Here is an 18,430-nt window from a genome sequence, read left to right on the forward strand (position 1 = left end):
CTGAAGCGCGTCTGAGGCCTTGAGCATCCATCATCAGCTGTGCTGATGAGCTTTCCATGCTGATCAAACAGCAAATGAAAATTCAAAAGTTCCCAGGGCTTTAACTGGGTGGCTTCTATTTCCCGTGTACCTGGCTGATGTGCAGCGGAGTTGAAAGTGCTCTCCAGAGCTGTCACAACAGAGCACTCTGGGACACCTCCTGGAGGCCAATTCCTTCGAATTACACAATGCAGTGGCTACACTATTCCCATGTCAACCCGTGGATGTCGATGAAGCGCTACAACTCTGGCGGAGGTCAAGTACAGAAGTTGACTTTACAGGTCTTTAGGTGGGCAGAAGGGACTCAGTTGTGTTGACACATACATTATTAAATCAATTTAACGTGGCTTATGTTGACCTAACTTTGTAATGTAGACCAGGCTTTAGGCTTAAGAAAAGAAGACTTAGAGGTACCTGATAACAGTCTTCAATATGTTAAGTGCTGTCATAAAGAGAACTGTAATAAATTGTTCTGCATGTACACCGAAGGTGGGACAAGAAGTAATCTGTAGCAAGGGAGATTTAAGTTAGATAACAGAAAAACCTTTCTAATTCTAAGGGTAGTTAAACTCTGGATTGTGGAATCCCCATCACTGGAGGTTTTTAAGAGCAGGTTAGACAGTTAGGGATGGTCTAGATAATACTTAGTCCTGCCTTAGTGCAGGGGGCTGGACTATATCAGTGGCTCTCAACCTTTCCAGACTTCTGTACCCCTTTCAGGAGTCTGATGTGTCTTGTGTACCCTCAAGTTTCACCTCACTTAAAATCTGCTTGCTTACAAAATCAGACATAAAAATACAAGGGTCACAGCACATTATTACTGACAAATTGCTTACTTTCTAATTTTTACCATATAATTATAAAATAAATTATCTGGAATATAAATATTTTACTTACTTTTCAGTGTATAGTATATAGAGCAGTATAAACAAGTCATCACATTAAATTCTACTTTGTACCAACTTCGCTAGTGTTTTTTATGTAGCCTGTTGTAAAATTAGGCAAATGTTTAGATGAGTAGATGTACGCCCTGGAAGACCTCTGCGTACCTCCAGGGGTACGTGTACCCCTGGTTGAACCACTGCACCTTTCATGGTCCCTTCCAACCCTACATTTCTGTGATTAATGTGGAGAATTTCTGCATTATTTATATGAAATATATGCATGACTCAGTTTACCCAGACAAGGTGGGTGAGGTAATATCTTTTATTGGACCAACTTCTGTTGGTGAAAGAGGTAGAGATTGGTCCAATAAAAGATATTACACCTCATCCACCTTGTCTCATTAATATCCTGGGATCGACACAGCTACAACACTGCAAACATCAGTTTACCTACTCACTGTTGTATTACCTTTAGGAATTTAAGGGGTTAATTTCTCTTCTGGCAGAAGGGGCTGGGTAGGAGACAGTTCCTGCATACTCACCAATATGCTTACTATCCTGCAAGACCCATGGCTGGATATTAACTGTTAATGATTGACAGCCAAAGGAGACAGAAAACAGTGGCTCTAGAGCTAGATTGCAGGTGTGAGCAGATTGGGTTAAGCAGGCTGCAGGCCAGTGCAGTAGGAGAGCAGGAACCCTGGACAGGTTGGATGAGAGGCAGGTAATGCTGCAGCATGGACATTCATATAACCCTTGTTTTTCCATTCTAACTTAAGTGGCCTCCTTGATTTTAGGGCACTTGTCTGGTTTTAAATTGGACAGAACTCATTTTGGCTGGATTGTCCCCTGACCTGTACTGGGACAAAACTGGATGTGATTTTGTTTTGTATAATATGGGAGACACCATTTTAAACTGTGCCACTGGGCACCCACCAGTGTGACCTTGTCCATTCACTACATGAGAGGCCAGGCCAGAAGGGGCGGGGCAAGGAGGAGAGCTCTTGGAAATGGCGTCCCCTGTGCAGCATGATCTCACACGCATCTTGTGCAGGAGATCACGCTGGCAGGGGCGGGGTCATGCAGGCAGGGGCGGGCCCAGGCCGTTTCCAGAAGAGCTGTAACACCTGGCATTCTAGGAACATGAGTGGGCACCCTACCAAACACGGTGTTCAGCTTGAATAATAAAAGCTATCCTGTGTCACTGCAAACATCCAGCTGGTTGCACTGCTCCCAAGAGGGGTAAGGCCTCCGACAGGGGTCTAAACTCATTTGGACTCACTGGAGGAGCCACAGCGAGAAGCAGAGGTGCAGAATCCAGAGACTCTGTCTCAGAGTAGCAGAATGCAGTGCTCACCCTTGCAAAGAAGTGGAGGCCCAGGGCCTAGCACTGAAGGGTTACCCTCCTAGAGGGACTGCATAAAGGTTAGAGGCATAGCACAGCCTGTGGCTCCATGACAACTGAAATGAACATTTCTCTCCTTTTCCTGCTCGCTGGGTAGAGGCACCACTGATGTGTAGCTGCCAGGCTAACTCAGCATTGCAAAAATCTCTGCTCTGCAGCCAAACAATAGCCAAACTCTCCTTTTCCCATCCCCATTCTTCTGAATGAAACAGGATCTTCAGAGTCTAATCAGGATCCCTCCGATGCTAAAAGTACTAAACACAGGCAACTTTTCTCATTTGAAGAGTTAAAAAAAAAATTGCTGCAAAGACAACATCAGGGCTTCAGAGTTAAAAACCCAGTAAGGAATTGCACACATCCACGTTAACTCGCCATGGTGCACTTGGGCTGTACTTTCGCTTCCTATTTTTCTGGATAAGTGTATAGCTCAAAATACTATTGCGTATTCACCCACGAAAGCTCATGCTCCAAAACGTCTGTTAGTCTATAAGGTGCCACAGGATTCTTTGCTGCTTTTACAGATCCAGACTAACACGGCTACCCCTCTGATATTGTACATTGTGTAGCAAACCAGAACAGCAGACACACCACATGGGAGGCTGCTGCTGAACATGCACTTGGAAATTTCCTGATGCGTTGTCATGTTTAACTGTCACAATATAGCCAAATAGTGGCTTTAAGCCACTGGCTGTGGCTGAGGCAGTATCCCACCATGGTGGAAACTCAAGATTCACACCCTGTCCCAGGGCAGTGATGCTCCTGCTATGTCCTGGTGAAGGTTGCAGAGCAACTGCTGTCTAAGGAGTGATCAGATTCCCTGCAGTGACTAGAACAGCTAGCTACTTATGGACAGCTCATGGAGTTACATGTGCTTTTGGTGCTGTAGGTCCCCAGCCTGTCCCCAACAATGCGTTCGTTACAGTAGCATTCCAATAGAAACATTGTTGTGTGGGAGTGGGGAGGGAGAGAGACTGGGTGTACGATAGTTGTGCACAGAGGCAGGCAGCAGAGAGTGAGTGGATTTGCACTTTGGACAGTTGCAGGACTGTGCAGGGCGTGTGCTGAGGGGATGCAAGGATGCACATGAGTTCCTCTGTTCACTACAGAGGAAACTGGGCCCCTCACTCCTAGAGCAGCCAGAGGAATGGAAGCTGCAGAAGTGAAGGTCAGCAGCAGTTAGCGTCTCTTCCTTTTGATGATTGAGATGGGGAATCTCAGGATTTACCTCCTCTTTACAATCCCCTGTGGGGCACAGACTAGGGCCAGCGTGGGGAGCAGCACCAGGCCCTGCGAGCCACAGACTAGGACCAGCTTGAGGCGCGGCACCAGCCCCAGGCAGTTACGGTACGAGGCCCTGGGCAGTTACAATCCCCTTCAGGCCACGGACTAGGGCCAGCTTGGGGAATAGCGCTAGGCCCCTGGCAGGTTGGTATTGATGTTGTCCATGTGCTCAGGCAGTGCCCCCTGGCAGCTCAGGTCCTGGGGCCACAGCTGGGCCAAGAGGTCTTGCTCTTGTCCAGGCATTTCTGGCACCTGGCTAATACTGATATTGTCCAGGTGGTGGTGTGCAGCATTGAGAAAGCAGCCGCTGGCAGGAAGTCACCCTATTGTTCTGAGATTGCCTCTTACTTCCTGTCACACAGAGAAGCCACCTAGTCCCTGAGACAAAACACAGAGCAGAGGATTTCCACATAAGGCAACGCTACCTTGTGCTGCCCAACTTCACCCCTGCTGTCCATGCCATGGGCCCCAGGACATCCTGCTGCACTGATACCTGTATTGTGCACCCATACAGAGCCCCCTGGCATGCAAGGCCCGGAACAAAGGACACAGCAAGGAGAAGACAAAAGGCAGCAGATGACTTGCTTCCTCCCCCCCAGACTGTCGTGGGGGCTTGCTGGGTTAGGTTAAACTCCCTCCCCCACTGCCCAGGAGAGAAAGGAGAGTGTCTGTGGTCCACACTACAGGAGAGCTAAGTGCTCCTTCCCCTTCCCAGACTCAAGGCCAGGGTAGGAGAGGGTCATATTTCCTCCAGCTCCTCACTGGGCCCATGGGTTAAGCATGAGAGGCCTTAACATGCTTCTCAGAGCACAGGATCACCAAAAGGACATGGCTTTGCACCCACAGGACCTGAGACTAGGCCAAAGGACACCCCAACGCCAGCTGGGCTGCTAGGCAGCTGCCGTGGTGATGCTCCGTCACTCTGGCACAAGTTACATACCGAAGGCTGCAATCCACTGGGTGAGCTGTGGAAAGATATTCTTCTGGGACCTGGAAGAGACTCAAGTCCAGTGCCAAGCACTGCCCAGACAGGTAGTGAAATGCCCCTCCCCACACACACCTCTCCTGTTCCTCTGTCCCCCTCTCAGCTCCCCTGCTTATCCTCCCTCCCAACAGTTCCTCTACGCCCCACCCATGGTGCTGAATTGTTTGGAGGGAACGAGCCCTTGATCAGCCCATATAGGAACAGGAAATCTTGTCAGACAGAAGGGCTTCTGACTAGAGCTGTCAATTAATTGCAGTTAATTCATGATTAACTCAAAAAATTAATCACCATCAATCGCAGTTTTAATCACACTGTTAAACAACAGAATACCAATTGAAATTTATTAAAGATTTTTGGATGTTTTCTACATTTTCAAATATATTGATTTCAATTACAACACAGAATACAAAGTGTACAGTGCTCACTTTATATTATTTTTATTACAAATATTTGCACTGTAAAAATGATAACCAAAGAAATAGTATTTTTCAATTCACCTCATACAAGTAGTGTAGTGAAATCTCTTTATCGTGAATGTACAACTTACAAATGTAGAATTTTTTAAAATTAACTGCATTCAAAAAATAAAACAACGTAAGACTTTAGTGCCTACAAGTCCACTCAGTCCTACTTCTTGTTCAGCCAATTGCTAAGACGAACAAGTTTGTTTACATTTATAGGAGATAATGCTGCCCTCTTCTTATTTACAATGTAACCAGAAAGTGAGAACAGGCATTTGCATGACATTTTGTAGCCTGCATTGCAAGGTATTTACATGCCAGATATGCTAAACATTCATATGCCCCTTCATGCTTCCATCACCATTCCAGAGGACATGCTTCCATGCTGATGATGCTCTTTAAAAAAAACACTGCATTCATTAAATTTGAGACTGAACTATTTGGGGGAGAATTGTATGTCTCTAGCTCTATTTTACCTGCATTCTGCCCTATATTTCATGTTATAGCAGTCCCAGATGATGACTCAGCACATTGTTCATTTTAAGAACACTTTCACTGCAGATTTGACAAAACACAAAGAAGGTACCAGTGTGAGATTTCTAAAGATAGCTACAGCACTCTACCCAAGGTTTAAGAATCTGAAGTGCCTTCCAAAATCTGAGAGGGACAAGGTGTGCCAGATATGGAAACTACAGAACCCGAAACACCAAAAGAAAATCAACTGTCTGCTGGTGGCATCTGACTCAGATGATGAAACGGAACACACACCGATCTGCTCTGCTTTGGATCGTTATTGAGCAGAACCCGTCATCAGCATGACCACATGTCCTCTGGAATGATGGTTAAAGCATGAACGGACATATGAATCTTTAGCACATCTGGCACGTAAATAAATTGCAACACCGGCTACAACAGTGCCATGCGAATGTCACTTTCAGGTGACATTGTAAACAAGAACTGGGCAGCATTATCACCTGCAAATGTAAACAAATTTGTTTGTCTGAGCGATTGGCTAAACAAGAAGTAGGTCTGAGTGGACGTATAGGCTCTAAAGTTTTACATTGTTTTGTTTTTGAATGCAGGTTGTTGGGGTTTTTTTTGTTTTTTTTGGTTTTTTTTTTACATAATTCTACATTTGTAAATTCAACTTTCATGATAAAGAGATTACACTACAGTACTTGTATTAGGTGAATTGAAAAATACTATTTCTTTTGTTTTTTACAATGCAAATATTTGTAATAAAAACATAAAGTGAACACTGTACACTTTGTATTCTGTGTTGTAATTGAAATAAATATATTTGAAAATGTAGAAAACATCCAAAAATATTTAAATAAATTGTATTCCATTATTGTTTAATCACCCAGTTAATCACCCATTCTTCAGTCTCCCCCTTCTGAGCAATAACAAGATTTCATGGAATTGTGTCAGTTTATCATATCTGGAAACATACCTCTCTTGCATGCCAGCCCCTCTCTTGGGTTTCCTTGCTGCTGATGTGTCTAATCCCTGGCTGAACCCCAGGGACTGTGTGAGAAACAAATCATTTCTGAATCCAGTGTGAATGCAAGGAAGCTGTGACTTTCCAAACCAGCTACACGCTTGTGTGTGTGTCAGTTGCATCACCCAGGAGCTCACCTGTTCCTCCCAAGAGACACCATGCCATAATCACACACCACTTTCTCATAGAGAAACACGTGGTCCCATAATAAAAACACCCTCATGCCCCAGTTTTGGCTCTCTGGCACTGTTGATGCTTAGGACAGGCTTAGAAAGATAGTGTCTTGCTGGGAGCAAGACTCCTATGATGCTCTGCAGTTAATACAAAGATTGGTAAAATTCCACTCTTTAAACTAGCGGTAACCTTCAGCATCTTTTTTTAAAAAGTGCTATTATAGAGATGTTGGTAAGCTTAATTGCAAGGTGTGAAAACTGCTGTTACATGTGTTTTAGCAACATTTTCCACAAAATGTGTTAGGAAATAACCTAAAATAAGACATACGTGCAAAAGGGGAGGAAACAGATAAAAATTAAAATAATAAATAAGGGCAACAAAGGGTATAATAACCCTAAGACATTGGAAGTAATGTCACTGAAAGGCTGGCTGCAGATCAACTAACAGGGCAGGCCTTCCGCAGCTGTGGGCGCTGCGTGCCTGTCTAAGTGCTGCTTCTACTAACTGTTGATCAATATTCCAACCAAAGCTGGCTTACTCGAGGTTTGTTATTAAACTAAACTAAACGAAACCGGGCAGGGGAGAATCCCTCTCATTAAATATATAATCACAGTAAAATTGTATTATTGGTTGTCAGTTAATTGGTTATTGATTATTAACAAATGACTAATTATTAATCAGAGGTCCTCACAATCCCATTCTCTCAAGCAGGTCCACACAGCATACATTTTTCAAAACACACACACACAGATGCACAATTGTTACAGCACTATCACACAAAGTGCACATTATCAAAATTATACACACACAGTTCTATTGTTTCTCCTTTTGTCCTGAGCAGTTAGCCAATATTCATGACCTTGTGGGTTATATCCATTAGAAGGACTCGGGTACTTCTTTGATGCAATCCTGTTTATTTACATGGAATATATGAAGCCCTGTTTCTCTGAATACAGCAGGAATCAAACAGCAGGAGGCAATTGCTTTGCTCATCATTCCAAGCCGCTTTCTAGTCAGCATACTGCCCAAAAGCTCTCTCAGCTTTCCTCAGGGTCATGTTATAAATGCTTCTCTCTGGTTGTTTCTGGGCCTTCTTTGCTGCCTTCTCTATCTACTTCTGTACTGTTTCTGACACACATACCTTCTCCGTCTACTTCTGTAGTGTTTTGCTGAACGTGTGCCTGTCAGTCAAACAATACACCAAGCTCCCTGCATTTGTATGCAACCCCCAGTGAAACCCCTCCCTCTGCATAGCTCAAATTCCTGACTGACCTTGCATGTGGCCTGTGTTTTGGCAGTGACTTCCATTGTGTTAGCTATCTAATCTGCAATTGGTGTTTACATTTATCCTGAATGAAAGACAGCTGTTACACCCACCATCTTCTGCAAGGTTTCACCCAGCCCCTAGGAATGCACAAGATACAGGACAATTGATATTTACCTTCTTTGTAAAGCACTTTGAGATCTAAAGACGAAAAGTGCATTCAGAGTCCTCAGCAGGCAGCATGAATTCATTTTGCAGCCCTATCTCCCTGTTACCTGCCCTAGACTGGACTCCTCTGCTGCGTGCCAGGCAACGTGCAGATTTTAAGTGCCAAGAAGGCAGGGGAGAGGCTGATTACAGTTAATCTTTAAACCAGCTCCATTTACCTTTCACCTTTTCACATTCACTCTCTATTTTCTGAGACTCCACCTTCCACTCCCGCAATACACAGACCCAAGAAGAAACCAAGAGGCAGCAGGCGGCCAGGCTCAGCTCCTAAGGTAACTGCCTGGACTTCCCCTTAGCAGGGAACATTTGGGGTGAGTAGGGGTGTCAGGCAGGGGGAGGAGAAGAAGGAGGAAGGACAAAGCTCATTTCTGGTTTCCTGGTCAGATCCCTAGTGCTGATGGCCTCTGTGGGCGCTCTCTGCTAGGGAAATGGCAGGCATCTGTTCTGGGAGTAAAGGTGACAGTGGCCTGTGCTTGAGGTCCATTTTCCAGCACAGTGACAAAGCAGCCTCTACGTTTCTGCTTGTGCTGAGGCTCCCAGCTATGGGTGCAAACTACACCGGGGAGTGTGACCACCTGCTCTGCTGATGCAAATGCAGCCTGCAACCACAGCACCATGGTCTGCGCAGGCTGGCACAATTTTAGAGTCCACATCTGCAAACCTAGCTCTGTAACCAGCTCGCCAGGGGAAGCCTCCTCCAGCATTCAATGTAAGCTAGGCCTGTCCCCTAGATCCTGGATCCAAGACTCTTCTAACCCCCTTCTCTTCTACACGCAGCCCAGCAGGGCACCTCCTGCCTTAGCTCTTCCCCACCAGAGGCTCAAAAACAAGGGCTTGGACCCCAAAATTCTGAAACTTAAGAACAAATACCATTTGTATTGTGTTCAGATCTGTTGTTTGACTGTTGAACTCCCCATGCTCACCCACAGCATGTGTGAGAATTACTGTGGCTAATGCTGCCAAACTTACTCCAGGGATTTTGGACCCTGCAGCAGGCGCTCTTACCCCACATCTGCCCCCCGCCCAGTCGTTCTGCCCCCACAACTACCCAGCCCCAACATCAGTTCTACCGGAGTCTAGCCCCATGGGGAAGGGGTTGGAATGGGGGCAGGGGTGGAGTGGGGGCAGGGGTGAGGGGGGAGGTATCAGTAATATGGCCCTCAGGCCAATGTACTGGTCCTCATGGTCATTTAAGTTTGAGACCCCTGGACTAGAGCTTGAGCCCCACAGACCCTGACCCTGCAGGGAACCCTGGAACTTAGCAACATTGCTGCCCCCTTACTCTCCCTCTCAGTGCTGTCCTATTTCCCTGTGCTGCCCCCATCAGCACTGACCCCTGACCTCCTGCCCCACCCTCCTCCGCACCAACCAGTTTGGTGCTTCCTGGCCCTTCATCCTCAGCACTGCCCCCTGACCTCCTGCCACAGCCCCTCCCTCTGTGCTGCTCCCTAACCCCTCCTCAGCACTGCCCTCCTGCCCCTCCCCCCGTGCTGCCCTATCAGCACTGACTCTTCCCCCTTAGTGCTGCCCCGACCCTCCCCAATCAACACTGACCCCTGCCCCCCTTTGCAGCCCCTGCCTTACTCCCCTCAGTGCTACCCTCCTGCCCCACCCCCAGCACTGCTCCTCCCCCTGTGCTGCCCCCTGCCCCTCCCTCCTCTGCACTGCCCCTCCCCCACCCCCTCAGTGCTACCCTCCTGCCCCACCCCCAGCACTGCCCCTCACCCTCTGTGCTGCTCTCTGATCCTCCCCCCTCAGCACTGACTCCTTCCTCTGACTCTCCCCCATCAGAGCTGCCCTGTTCCACTGCCCCTCTCCCCAGCACTGACACCTTTCCCTGACCCTCCCACTATGTGCGACCCTCCTGCCTCACCACCCAGCACTGCCCCTCTCCCTTTGTGCTGCCCCCGACCATCCCCTCAGCACTGACCCTTCTTCCTCTGTGCTGCCCCCTGAACATACCATCCCTCTTCACAATGATTCCTTCCTCTGCCTCACCTCCCTCAGCGCTGTCCTTCTGACCCACCCTCCTCAGCACTGACCCCCATTTGCTGCTCCCTGGCCTTTCCCCTTGGCACTGACCCCTTCCCCTGATCCTCCCTCTCTGCACTGCCCCCTGCCCCACCCCTTCAGTGCTGTCCACTGCCCATCTACTCCTTCCTTTCTACTCACCCCCTGGCACTTCTCCCCTCAGCACTACCTCCTCCATCTCCCACCCCAGCACTGCCCCCTGCCCTTGTACTCCTCTCCCTGGGCATCTCCCAATGCTCTCAGTCCTTCTAATCCTCCTGGATATATCCTGCCTCATCACCTGCCCTTCCACATATGCCCTGGCCACCTCCCACCTCTAATTCATGCACAGTCCTTCCAGATGCAAGAGGTTAGTACGTAGCATCATTTGGATCTCGCAATCCACTTCTCAGTGCTTTCTTAGGATAATGAGTTCAGATACCCACTCATGGACAGAAGGACAAAAATCTTACCGCCTATATCCCGTGAGCTTTGTGAGCCGAAGAGATTTAACCCTGAAATAGTTACAAAAGCCTGTATGCCAAGAAGCTTCAATAAAAGCAATGCTCTGAGCAGAATGACAAACAGGTTCCCCCACGACCCTGGGCTCTCCGGTTCTTAGGACAGGCACAGCCGGCAGTAACACAGACAAGAGCAGCTGACCTGCACTCCAGCAGGAGATCAGGTCATTGCAGAAAGAACTTTTGAGAGCAAGCAGCAGCGAGAAAAGCCATTGAGGTTCAGAGATTGTCGACTCTGACAGATGATGTCCAATGCGATGATCTCCACTGCTTCCATTTTTTTCATGAAGTACTTTAGGTTTACAAAGCATTGTACAGACATTGGCTAATCCTCACACCAGCTATAAGAGACAGAGAGCTGTGATGGATGGCAGGAGAGAGATCACTTGATCATTACCTGTTAGGTTCACTCCCTCTGGAACACTGTGCATTGGCCACTGTCAGTAGACAGGATACTGGGTTGGATGGACCTTTGGTCTGACCCAGTGTGGCCATTCTTATGAGTGGGTTTTATCTCCATTTTACAGATGGAGAGACTGAGGCAGAGAGATTGAGCTGCTCAAGACTGCACAGCAAGTCCACCCCAGAGCCAGGATTAGAACTCAGGTGTCCCTGCCTTCTGCCCTTGTGCTCAGCCTGCTGGACCAAGCGCTCTCTCTCGTGAGCTTTATTAAGTGGCTGTAGTAGTTTGTAGTTGTCGTTATGTCTTATTTGGATTTTATTTAAAAAAAAAAAAGGCAGATGTACTAGAAGTGCTTGGAGTCAATGGACACTGGTCCCTGCCATGGGACAGGATCCAGGGAGGAAATAGTCTGGTCTCTTCCCAGCACAGGCTATGTCACACCCAGAGGCAGTGGGTTATATGGGCTTGAAGTGCCCAGGCTCTAGAAATATTCAGGGCCGGGTGCCCTGCTCCAGCAATATTTGGAGCTGGGTCTCTCCCCTGACCCTGCCTGGATCGGGCCCCGGCCCTGGCGGGTCTCCCCCCACCGCCCCACCCCGCCGCGTCCCTGCCTGGAGTGGGTCCCGGCCTTTGCCATCCACACTTCCCCCTGCATCCCCCCTCTGCCGCATCTCTGCCTGCTCCTCGCGCTGCCAGAGATCGGCTCCCGGCAGAACTGCTGTCTGCTGCCCCAGGGTCCTAGCGCCTACCATCCACTCATGGCAAGGCAGGCTACCCTTACCCTGCTCTTCTGCCCTAGCCCTGAGCCTCTCCAACACCCCAAACCCTGATCCTCAGCCCCAACTCTCATCCGCCTGCACTCGAATCCTCTGCCCCAGCCAGAACCTTCATCCCCCTGCACCGGAATCCTCTGCCCCTGCCAGAGCCCTCATCCCCCTGCACTCTGATCCTCATCCCCAGCGAGAGTCATGCCCCCACACCCTGATCCTCAGCCCCAGCCAGAGCCCTCATCCCCCCGCACCCTAATCCTCATCCCCAGCCAGAGTCCTCATCCCCCTGCACCCTGATCCTCAGCCCCAACCCTCATCTGCCTGCACCCAAATCCTCTGCCCCAGCCATAGCCCTCATCCCCCCGCACCCTAATCCTCATCCCGAGCCAGAGCCCTCATTCCCCCTGCACCTTGATCCTCATCCCCAGCCAAAGCCCTCATCCCCCCGCACCCTAATCCTCATCCCCAGCCAGAGCCCTCATCCCCCCACACCCTAATCCTCATCCCCAGCCAGAGCCCTCATCCCCCTGCACCCTGATCCTCATCCCCAGCCAGAGCCCTCATCCCCCCGCACCCTGATCCTCATCCCAGCCAGAGACCTCATCCCCCCGCACCCTAATCCTCATCCCCAGCCAGAGCCCTCATCCTCCGGCACCCTAATCCTCATCCCCAGCCAGAGCCCTCATCCCCCTGCACCCTGATCCTAATCCCCAGCCAGAGCCCTCATCCCCCCGCACTCTGATCCTCTGTCCCAGCCACAGCCCTCATACCTCCGCACCCTGACCCTCATCCCCATCCAGAGCCCTCATCCCCCTGCACTCTGATCCTCATCCCCAGCCAGAGCCCTCATCCCCCCGCACCCTAATCCTCAGCCAGAGCCCTCATCCCCCTGCACATTAATCCTCATCCTCAGCCAGAGCCCTCATTCCCCTGCACCCTGATCCTCATCCCCAGCCAGAGCCCTCATCCCCCTGCACCCTGATCCTCATCCCCAGCCAGAGCCCTCATCCCCCTGCACCCTAATCCTCATCCCCAGCCAGAGCCCTCATCCCCCCACACCCTAATCCTCATCCCCAGCCAGAGCCCTCATCCCCCTGCACCCTGATCCTCATCCCCAGCCAGAGCCCTCATCCCCCCGCACCCTGATCCTCATCCCAGCCAGAGACCTCATCCCCCCGCACCCTAATCCTCATCCCCAGCCAGAGCCCTCATCCTCCGGCACCCTAATCCTCATCCCCAGCCAGAGCCCTCATCCCCCTGCACCCTGATCCTAATCCCCAGCCAGAGCCCTCATCCCCCCGCACTCTGATCCTCTGTCCCAGCCACAGCCCTCATACCTCCGCACCCTGACCCTCATCCCCATCCAGAGCCCTCATCCCCCTGCACTCTGATCCTCATCCCCAGCCAGAGCCCTCATCCCCCCGCACCCTAATCCTCAGCCAGAGCCCTCATCCCCCTGCACACTAATCCTCATCCTCAGCCAGAGCCCTCATTCCCCTGCACCCTGATCCTCATCCCCAGCCAGAGCCTTCTTCCCCCTGCACCCTGATCCTCATCCCCAGCCAGAGCCCTCATCCCCCTGCACCCTGATCCTCATCCCCAGCCAGAGCCCTCATCCCCCTGCACCCTGATCCTCATCCCCAGCCAGAGCCCTCATCCCCCTGCACCCTGATCCTCATCCTCTGCCAGAGCCCTCATCCCCCTGCACCCTGAACCTCATCCCCAGCCAGGGCCCTCATCCCCCCGCACCCTGAACCTCATCCCCAGCTAGAGCCCTCATCCCCCTGCACCCTAATCCTCATCACCAGCCAGAGCCCTCATCCCCCTGCACCCTGATCCTCTGCCCCAGCCAGAGCCCTCATCCCCCTGCACCCTGATCCTCATCCCCAACCAGAGCCCTCATCCCCCCACACCCTGATCCTCTGCCCCAGCCAGAGCCCTCATCCCCCTGCACCCTGATCCTCATCCCCAACCAGACCCCTCATCCCCCCGCACCCTGATCCTCATCGCCAGCCAGAGCCCGCATCCCCCTGCACCCTAATCCTCATCCCCAGCCAGAGCCCTCATCCCCCTGCACCCTGAGCCTCTGCCCCAGCCAGAGCCCTCATCCCCCTGCACCCTGAGCCTCTGCCCCAGCCAGAGCCCTCATCCCCCCGCACCCTGATCCTCATCCCAGCCAGAGCCCTCATCCCCCTGCACCGTGATCCTCATCCCCAGCCAGAGCCCTCATCCCCCCGCACCCTAATCCTCTGCCCCAGCCAGAGCCCTCATCCTCCTGCACCCTGATCCTCATCCCCAGCCAGAGCCCTCATCCCCCTGCACCTTGATCCTCATCCCAGCCAGAGCCCTCATCCCTCCGCACAGTAATCCTCATCCCCAGCCAGAGCCCTCATCCCCCCGGATCCTAATCCTCATCCCAGCCAGAGCCCTCATCCCCCTGCACCCTAATCCTCATCCCAGCCAGAGCCCTCATCCCCCTGCACCCTGATCCTCCGCCCCAGCCCTCATCCCCCCGCACCCTAATCCTCATCCCCAGACAGAGCCCTCATCCCCCCGCACCCTAATCCTCATCCCCAGCCAGAGCCCTCATCCCCCCGCACCCTGATCCTCATCCCCAGCCAGAGCCCTCATCCCCCCGCACCCTGATCCTCATCCCCAGCCAGAGCCATCATCCCCCCGCAACCTAATCTTCATCCCGAGCCAGAGCCCTCATTCCCCCTGCACCCTGATCCTCATCCCCAGCCAGAGCCCTCATCCCCCCGCACCCTAATCCTCTGCCCCAGCCACAGCCCTCATCCCCCCGCACCCTAATCCTCATCCCCAGCCACAGTCCTCATCCCTCTTAACCTTGATCCTCATCCCCAGCCAGAGCCCCCATCGCCTCGCACCCTGATCCTCTGCCCCAGCCAGAGCCCTCATCCTCCCGGATCCTGATCCTCATCCCAGCCAGGGCACTCATCCCCCTGGATCCTGATCCTCATCCCAGCAAGGGCACTCATCCCCCCGCATCCTGATCCTCATCCCCAGCCAGAGCCCTCATACACCTGCACCCTAATCCTCTGCCCCTGCCAGAGCCCTTATTCCCCTGCACCCTAATCCTCATCCCCAGCCAGAGCCGTCATCCCCCTGCACCCTGATCCTCATCCCAGCCAGAGCCCTCATCCCCGAGCACCCTAATCCTCTGCCCCGCCAGAGACCTCATCCCCCTTCACCCTGATCCTCATCCCCAGCCAGAGCCCTCATCCCCCTGCACCCTGATCCTCATCCCCAGCCAGAGCCCTCATCCCCCTGCACCCTGATCCTCATCCCCAGCCAGAGCCCTCATCCTCCTGCACCTTGATCCTCATCCCCAGCCAGAGCCCTCATCCCTCTGCACCCTGATCCTCATCCCCAGCCAGAGCCCTCATCCCCCTGCACCCTGAGCCTCATCCCCAGCCAGAGCCCTCATCCCTCTTCACCGGGAGCCTCATCCCCAGCCAGAGCCCTCATCCCCCTGCACCCTAATCCTCATACCCAGCCAGAGCCGCACCCTGATCCTCATCCCCAGCCAGAGCCCCCATCCCCTCGCACCCTGATCCTCTGCCCCAGCCAGAGCCCTCATCCTCCCGGATCCTGATCCTCATCCCAGCCAGGGCACTCATCTCCCTGGATCCTGATCCTCATCCCAGCCAGGGCACTCATCCCCCCGCATCCTGATCCTCATCCCCAGCCAGAGCCCTCATACACCTGCACCCTAATCCTCTGCCCCTGCCAGAGCCCTTATTCCCCTGCACCCTAATCCTCATCCCCAGCCAGAGGCGTCATCCCCCTGCACCCTGATCCTCATCCCAGCCAGAGCCCTCATCCCCGAGCACCCTAATCCTCTGCCCCGCCAGAGACCTCGTCCCCCTTCACCCTAATCCTCATCCCCAGCCAGAGCTCTCATCCCTCTGCACCCTGATCCTCATCCCCAGCCAGAGCCCTCATCCCTCTGCACCCTGATCCTCATCCCCAGCCAGAGCCCTCATCCCCCTGCACCATAATCCTCTGCCTCTGCCAGAGCCCTCATCCCCCCGCACCCTGATCCTTATCCCCAGCCAGAGCCCTCATCCCCCCGCATCCTGATCCTCAGCCCCAGACAGAGTCATGACCCCACACCCTGATCTTCAGGCCCAGCCAGAGCCCTCTTCCCCCCGCACCCTGATCCTCCTCCCCAGGCAGAGCCCTCATTCCCCCGCACCCTAATGCTCATCCCCACCCAGAGCCCTCATCCCCCCGCACCCTGATCCTCATCCCCAGCCAGAGCCCTCAGTCCCCCGCACCCTGATCCTCTGCCCCACCCAGAGCCCTCATACTAGCGCACTCTGATCCTCTGCCCCAGCCAGAGCCCTCATCCTCCTGCACCCTGAGCCTCATCCCCAGCCAGAGCCCTCATCCCCCTGCACCCTGAGCCTCATCCTCAACCAGAGCCCTCATCTCCCTGCACCCTGATCCTCTGCGCCAGCCAGAGCCCTCATCCCCCCGCACCCTGATCCTCATCCCCAGCCAGAGCCCTCATCCCCCCGCACCCTGATCCTCATCCCCAGCCAGAGCCCTCATCCCCCCGCACCCTGATCCTCATGCCCAGTCAGAGCCCTCATCCCCGCGCACCCTGATCCTCTGCCCCAGCCACAGCTCTCATCCCCGTGCACCCTGATCCTCAGCCCCAGCCAGAGCCCTCATCCCCCTGCACCCTGATCTTCATCCCCAGCCAGAGCTCTCATCCCCCCGCACCCTGAACCTCATGCCCAGTCAGAGCCCTCATCCCCGCGCACCCTGATCCTCTGCCCCAGCCAGAGCCCTCATCCCCGCGCACCCTGATCCTCAGCCCCAGCCAGAGCCCTCATCCTCCTGCACCCTAATCCTCATCGCAGCCAGAGCCCTCATCCCCCTGCACCCTGATCCTCATCCCGAGCCAGAGCCCTCATCCCCCTGCACCCTGATCCTCTGCCTCAGCCAGAGCCCTCACCCCCCTGCACCCTGATCCTCATCCCAGCCAGAGCCCTCATCCCCCTGCACCCTAATCCTCATCCCCACCCAGAGCCCTCATCCCCCCGCACCCTGATCCTCATCCCCAGCCAGAGCCCTCAGTCCCCCGCACCCTGATCCTCTGCCCCACCCAGAGCCCTCATACTAGCGCACTCTGATCCTCTGCCCCAGCCAGAGCCCTCATCCTCCTGCACCCTGAGCCTCATCCCCAGCCAGAGCCCTCATCCCCCTGCACCCTGAGCCTCATCCTCAACCAGAGCCCTCATCTCCCTGCACCCTGATCCTCTGCGCCAGCCAGAGCCCTCATCCCCCCGCACCCTGATCCTCATCCCCAGCCAGAGCCCTCATCCCCCCGCACCCTGATCCTCATCCCCAGCCAGAGCCCTCATCCCCCCGCACCCTGATCCTCATGCCCAGTCAGAGCCCTCATCCCCGCGCACCCTGATCCTCTGCCCCAGCCACAGCTCTCATCCCCGTGCACCCTGATCCTCAGCCCCAGCCAGAGCCCTCATCCCCCTGCACCCTGATCTTCATCCCCAGCCAGAGCTCTCATCCCCCCGCACCCTGAACCTCATGCCCAGTCAGAGCCCTCATCCCCGCGCACCCTGATCCTCTGCCCCAGCCAGAGCCCTCATCCCCGCGCACCCTGATCCTCAGCCCCAGCCAGAGCCCTCATCCTCCTGCACCCTAATCCTCATCGCAGCCAGAGCCCTCATCCCCCTGCACCCTGATCCTCATCCCGAGCCAGAGCCCTCATCCCCCTGCACCCTGATCCTCTGCCTCAGCCAGAGCCCTCACCCCCCTGCACCCTGATCCTCATCCCAGCCAGAGCCCTCATCCCCCTGCACCCTAATCCTCATCCCAGCCAGAGCCCTCATCCCCCTGCACCCTGATCCTCAGCCACAGCCCTCATCCCCCTGCACGCTAATCCTCATCCCCAGCCAGAGCCCTCATCCCCCTGCACCCGAATCCTCATCCCCAGCCAGAGCCCTCATCCCCCTGCACCCGAATCCTCATCCCCAGCCAGAGAGCTTATCCCCCCGCACCCTAATCCTCATCCCCAGCCACAGCCCTCATCCCCCTGCACTCTGATCCTTATTCCCAGCCAGAGCCCTCATCCCCGCGCACCCTGATCCTCAGCCCCAGCCAGAGCCCTCATCCTCCTGCACCCTAATCCTCATCGCAGCCAGAGCCCTCATCCCCCTGCACCCTGATCCTCATCCCGAGCCAGAGCCCTCACCCCCCTGCACCCTGATCCTCTGCCTCAGCCAGAGCCCTCACCCCCCTGCACCCTGATCCTCATCCCAGCCAGAGCCCTCATCCCCCTGCACCCTAATCCTCATCCCAGCCAGAGCCCTCATCCCCCTGCACCCTGATCCTCATCCCCAGCCACAGCCCTCATCCCCCTGCACGCTAATCCTCATCCCCAGCCAGAGCCCTCATCCCCCTGCACCCGAATCCTCATCCCCAGCCAGAGCCCTCATCCCCCCGCACCCT

At 53.9% G+C, this 18,430-nt stretch overlaps 1 protein-coding gene across 5 annotated transcripts in view; it reads left to right on the forward strand.

Moving 5' to 3' along the window:
* The first annotated feature begins 8,448 nt into the window (after window positions 1-8,448).
* C7H1orf210 (chromosome 7 C1orf210 homolog) overlaps window positions 8,449-18,430 on the forward strand; it is a 29,752-nt gene continuing 19,770 nt past the window's right edge. Inside the window, exons 1-2 of one of the 5 annotated variants that reach the window (XM_050961220.1) lie at window positions 8,452-8,533; window positions 11,281-11,413. The gene's annotated coding sequence lies outside the window, so the exon portion shown is untranslated. Of the gene's footprint in view, window positions 8,534-11,280; window positions 11,414-11,565; window positions 11,607-18,430 lie in introns of those variants that run through there. The other 4 variants (XM_050961219.1, XM_050961221.1, XM_050961222.1 and 1 more) reach the window with 4 other exon arrangements.

The sequence above is a fragment of the Gopherus flavomarginatus genome, chromosome 7, assembly GCF_025201925.1.
Source record: "Gopherus flavomarginatus isolate rGopFla2 chromosome 7, rGopFla2.mat.asm, whole genome shotgun sequence".
NCBI classification, from domain to species: Eukaryota; Metazoa; Chordata; order Testudines; family Testudinidae; genus Gopherus; species Gopherus flavomarginatus.